A 6,197-nucleotide genomic window follows, 5' to 3' on the forward strand; every position below is an offset into this window, starting at 1 on the left:
ACGTGGGTTCGAACCCCACTCCTGGTATAAGTTTTGTAAAGATCCTTGAAGGTATTTAAAATTGATTGTTGGTGTCACAGTACTTTATTTGAGTTCAATAACTCTGTTGGTGTGAATCATTATTACACAATATGTTAGCGTAGAAATAATTTATGTGTAAACTTAAGTATTCTTCTTCATATAAAAAGAGATTCTGCAACAGCGTTGATCTTAAAGAAAGTAAATAAATTATTAAATATATTTTTTTAAAGAAATTGTCTTTAGGACGGTTTCCCTTTATAAACATCGCTCTGCATTATCTCCACCTTCCCGTGACTCAGCGATAAAAACAAATATTTTGAGCTCAGTCCTTATAGTGGGCACGGCGTAGACAAACCTTTATGTAACTTAGCTTTGCGCTTACTATAAAAACAAACAAACTGGTAAACACACTGATATATTCATATAAAATAATAGGTATATTCTTGCATACAGATAAGCACATTGATAAATTTACATAAAACAATAGGTAGATACTGGCATACAGATAAGCACATTGATACCTTTACGCATAGCCTTTCAATTATGTCATTCCAGTCCTACACAGGACTTATACTTTCTCATCCCCCCGCCCCATACTCGAACATATACGCTTACTACGAGTGAAGTATGTTCACCGCTGCTTCGACCACCACAACCCCATCTTCGACAAATCCTATCCTATTCGGTGAATACCCCTCCCAAACTCTCACCTCCAACGTATCATCTCAGGAGATGTAGAAGTACACAGTGGAAATAAGCAACGAGAGATGAGTGAGTGAGACCAGGTACCGAGATGGTGAAGACGAGTTTAATGCACACTATTATGAAACGTAATCAGATATAGATGGGTGATGGAAGATCAGGCATCGGAGTTACATTGTAGTCTGGATGATCAGATGGCAGAGACATTAGGTAGAGGTTCAGAAAATCCAGGTTTCGATACCCGTGGTGGGCAGAGCACAGATAGCCCATTTTGTAGTTTTGTGCTTAACTTTAAAAACAAAAACAAACGTTCAGTCAGTCAAATATTAAATAATAAACATCAAAATAACTTGTCATTCGGTTTACCGAGATAAACCCGTTTCGTTCAGTTCTAACCCTAATCGACGGAATGAGAATTGGTCAAATTTAGGTTTAAAAATTTTTCAAACTTCAATAACAAAAGTGTTGGAGGGGGCTGGAAGACAACCCGGGATGATCGGAAACTTTTGTTTCTCTTCAACAACAACAACAACATACGCGTTATTTCATTCCCATCCAGGGGAGAGGGGACCGGCGGGATGGTAGAGGGATACGCCCTCTCGTCGCCCACGCGACAAAGGTAGATAACAATGGAGAATATAAGAGGTGGGTAAAGATAAATTACTTCTCTCTCTCTTCTTGACGGCATTTCATTCCAGCCCGGGGGGGCTGAGGGTCCAACAGAGGATTACGCCCTCTCAGTGGGAAAGTGTTGTAAGTCTACAGACATTGGGAGGCCGGACTGAACGACTCATAAGAACAAAGTAGTACCATTATTGATGTCTATCCTTGAAAAGCTCTTATAAATGTATGATTACTGTGTGAATAAAATATAACTTATAACTGTGTGAATAAAATATATTTCAAAACACCATACATACAATATTGTGATGATTTTTAACTTAAATCGCTCACTCAAATAATCTTTAAGTATTTATTCTTTCTTGATCATATACAAATAATATTATAAGCAGAAACCCTCGCGACCGAACTCTTTGCTAAATTCGTTTTATATAAGTATTTGAAAGAACTATATATAACGGTTTGTCTACACGGTGCCCACTGTAGGGATTGAGCTCAGAATATTTGTTTTTATAAGATCTAAAGATTATCGCTGAGTCACGGGAAGGTGGAGATAATGCAGTGAGATGTTTATAAAGGGAAACCGTCCTACAGACAATTTCTTTAACAAGGCGCATGTTAAAATATTTAATAATTTATTTACGTCTGTTGCTTTACTTTCTTTAAGATCAACCCTGTTGCAGAATCCCTCTATGTGAAGAAGAATACTTAAGTTTACACATCAATTATTTCTACGCTAAACATATTGTGTAATAATGAATCACACCAATTGCGTTATTGAACTCATATTAAAGTACTGTGACACCAACAATCAATTTTAAATATCTTCAAGGATCTTTACAAAACTTATACCAGGAGTGGGGTTCGAACCCACGTCCTCTTCAGAGGACCAGATCTTAAGTCTGGCGCCTTAACCACTCGGCCATCCTGGTGGTAGATTTATTTGAAACTTAGATTTATAGGTTCTGAAGATTATGATAAAATAAAAATAAATGGTGCCTTTTTTCTTAATTTCTTTCTCTCTTCTTATATTTATTATGTGTAGTTAGGGTACTCTACTCACAATCTGAGGGACGCTGGTTCTAATCCCTTCCCCGAATATCCTCGCCTTTTCAGCCATGGGAGGGGAAGCGTTATATACTGACGGTCAATCCCCCTATTCGTTAACAAAATGTGGCCCAGGAGTTGACAATGGCTGATGTTAACTTGTTGTCTTTCCTCTAGTATCTTAGGATCTTAAATGTATGGATGGCTAAATATCCTTCAAACAAGATAGTAGGGATGACATCTGCATCATCCCTACACAATATCATAAGAACACAGTGTAGTAGAATGTTAACAGACAAAAATATGATAAATTAAACTCATTTGTGAATAAATAATTATATATATATATATATATGTTACATGTTGATTTTTTCCTCTGCTATTATTATTAGAGACCGAGAAATCCGTTTTAAATAGCTAGAACATGTCGCCACATTTACTGAATGTCTTGATGATTAAAAGGTAATGTGTTTTGCCAGATTTTCTTAGATCTAAATCCCCAACACGTGGTCTGCAAGTATCATATGTCTACTTTCTTAGATTTAAATCCCTAACACCTGGTTTACATGGATCATATGAGTACTATCTTAGATCTAAATCCCCAACACGTCGTCTAGAGGGATCATATGTCTACTTTCTTAGATTTAAATCCCTAACACCTGGTTTACAGGGATCATATGACTAATATTTTAGATCTTAATACGTAACACGTGGCCTACATATGAACACTTTCTGAACTCGTGGTTTGCCACTTGTTCACGTGAACTTTCTATATATTCCCTGTTGTCTCTCAGATCAGTGAGTTTAAATTGTAGGGTGTAAATAACCGAGGAAGATGTAACTCCAAAGTGTTACATTCTGTACGTCTGTTTTCTCACGATGACCTTGTAACTGTGACATTCTGTGGTTCAGACTTTATGCTACACTAACTGACCAGAACAGAAATAAGTAAAAATTTATTATTTCTAGCTTCCTGCACAAAAATACCGGTGGCTCAGCGGTAAGTCTGACGGCTTATAACGCTAACATTCGAGTTTCGATACCCTTGAAGGGCAGAGCACACTTTTTGTGCTAAACAACAAACAAGCAATCGTCCAAAAAAAATTAACAGAAATTCTAAAAGAAATTACTTATATGTATAATAAGTATAGGTACCCTGAGGTCTAATTAACACAACAGGTTATCCAGTAGAAGGCTCGTGAACACTAGAGGGCAGGATGGTGGAACCTTGGTTGAAATTGTGTAACCTACATTTACTACAATAACTAGACTTGAATATCCGGACGACTCGTTGTCATGGTTACCATATATAACTACTAATTACTTACTATCTTATCCATTTTAATGAGTACATGGACTAATTGGTTTTCAGTATCTAATAAACGTCAGTAACTAATTGATAACTAACCTTCAGTGATGTACACAACATTGCACGTGAAAACTAAACATATTACAATATACATTGCCTGTATAACAATAAGGCCAAGTATAAGTAAACCCAGTCCATTTTATTCATACTGCTTAGAATATATAAAAATGCTAGCTGGCGTGTTACTTCGAAACACGGGGAAAACATAGATGCCCCCAGAGCGATATAGGGGGTCAGATCTGAATGTCGACACCCTATGTCACTCCCCCTGGGAACTTAAGGGTACGTGCTAGGTTTGGTGACAATCGGTCTAGCGGTTCGCCAGTTACAACAGACTTTTGTCGAATGGTGGTTTAGATTATGCTACATTTTGTAGAATATATTTTCTAGATAAATAACAAAACACGTAAATTACTTTTAATCACAACTCTCTGTGTTTTTGTTGTATATATATAACTTAAATTGAAAATATATTTGAAAAAAGTTTCCCACACTGCATTACAGAGCCCCCATGCGGCAGCTATGACGTAAAATACGGCAACATCATCTCTGACGGGTTTCCATAGCCATAGTACCATGAGTAGTCCAGCGTGGAACATAAAACCTGCTGCCATAATGAATGGTCTTTTGATGTGCTTTGTAAACTGGTGGACTACTAGCGCCCCCACGGTGTTCATGGCTCCCATGCACATCATAGTGTAACCAATGGCTTCTAGTCCCAGAGCACAGCTGACGTAAGCCTAGAAGGACCATAGATACGAAGATTTGTAGAAACTGTGAAAAAGATGGTTATATTCTATATTTTATCTAATAAATAAAAATAAACGTTTTGAAAGATGCCTATTTAAAGGAAAAGAGTTACCCAAGAGCTGAGTTACAAGTTTCAGCTGAAATTGCCTTCTGAGGAGAAAACGAAGAACTTGTATAGAATACGAATAATACTTAAGTTATTTTTATTTATAAACTATTCTACAATAAACCCACAAAACAAACGAAAAACTTGCAACTGGAAAACCTTAGCTGACGTAGAAGCTTGGGGACTTTCTCTATAGTTAGAACAGTAGAAAAAAAATAACCATTCCAAAAAAAAACAAACGTGGATTTGGTTTTCGAACATCTATTTACCCTATTAGAATAGTAAATAGTATTTCAGATTGAGAAGTCCATCTAGTGGGACGTACAGCAAGCATGAAACTATTTCATTCAATTAAGATAATAGCAGACAGTTTTCACAATAGTTACAGGCATTTATGGATAAGATAATTAGAAGAATATGAAAAAAAAAATCAACTCACTTAAAGTTTTTATCGTTATGTTTATATCTATGAGTTAATTTGAGTTCTCTTGGTCAGTTTAATAGTTTCAATATGACCTTGAGTTCACACAAGACTGCTTCGTCAGTGAAAGCACGTTAAGAGTTAATTCGAACCTAGTTGGTCAGTTCATTATGTTCTATATACATGTGTACTCGTATGTCATGAGCTAATTAAGCCTGTTTGGTCAGTTTATATAGTTAAGTTAACACAAATTGACATGTGTGACCATCAGTATGAAGTTTTGTCAAACCCTGTACTCTGGCTCTGACATATATTTATATAATGTAAAAAATTTATACTGCTTCTCCTTAACAAAAATTACATCATCATTTCCAGATCAGTGTTTGCAGTGGTCACCATGGTGATTATCATGTACATTTTACTTCTTACGTTATCAATTCTGTTCACATTAGGCCTAAGCAGTTTTATATATAACACACCTTGTCCTGTAATTAATGTCCCCCCCCCCTCATACACACAGAAAAAATCATGCATGTAGTTTAAATGCTATTTGAAGTTAAATCAATGACATAAACAAATAATTATCAACATATTTTAAATAATGAAAAAAAAAACACAAGTTTCACAGAGAAACAGAAATACTCCCGTCACCGAACATGTTCGCTCTTTCAGCCGTAGGTGTGTTAAAATGTGACGGCCAATCCCACTATTCGTTAAACACGGAAACATAAACAGATCTAAAGAAGAAAAAGTACGCTAAGGTTAGAGTTTCAAATCGGCCATCTTAAATAAACATATGTCACACATTTTTGAAAACTAAAACGTTTTATTTAAAAACAACGATTATTTTATACACAATTCAATAAAATGAGATTGTTTCCAGTCTCCAAATTATTAAAATAATAACTTACCGTACAAAGTTAACAAGTGGTAATAAACCCCGATGTGACTGACGTGTCAGTAGATGGCGTGAAATTCTTTAATATGTAAATTGGTGTTTTGATAACTGTATAAAGAGGTGTTATTTTTGCAAAACATTACACTCCTGAGGATGACGCAAGGTATACGTCGAAACATGTAGTGTGTATGAGATTGTTTTCCAGTCATATCTGGGTTTATTACCACTTGTTAACCTTGTACAGTAAGTTATTATTTTAGTA

The 6,197-nt window shown here is 35.8% G+C and overlaps 1 non-coding gene across 1 annotated transcript; it reads right to left on the reverse strand.

Moving 5' to 3' along the window:
* Nucleotides 1-2,193: 2,193 nt before the first annotated feature.
* Trnal-uaa lies at nt 2,194-2,276 on the reverse strand. The gene has a single exon. It is a non-coding gene; the product is annotated as a tRNA-Leu (tRNA).
* Between the last annotated feature and the right edge of the window lie 3,921 nt (nt 2,277-6,197).

Source organism: Limulus polyphemus, unplaced genomic scaffold (genome assembly GCF_000517525.1).
Source record: "Limulus polyphemus unplaced genomic scaffold, Limulus_polyphemus-2.1.2 Scaffold5298, whole genome shotgun sequence".
In the NCBI taxonomy this organism is placed as follows: Eukaryota; Metazoa; Arthropoda; class Merostomata; order Xiphosura; family Limulidae; genus Limulus; species Limulus polyphemus.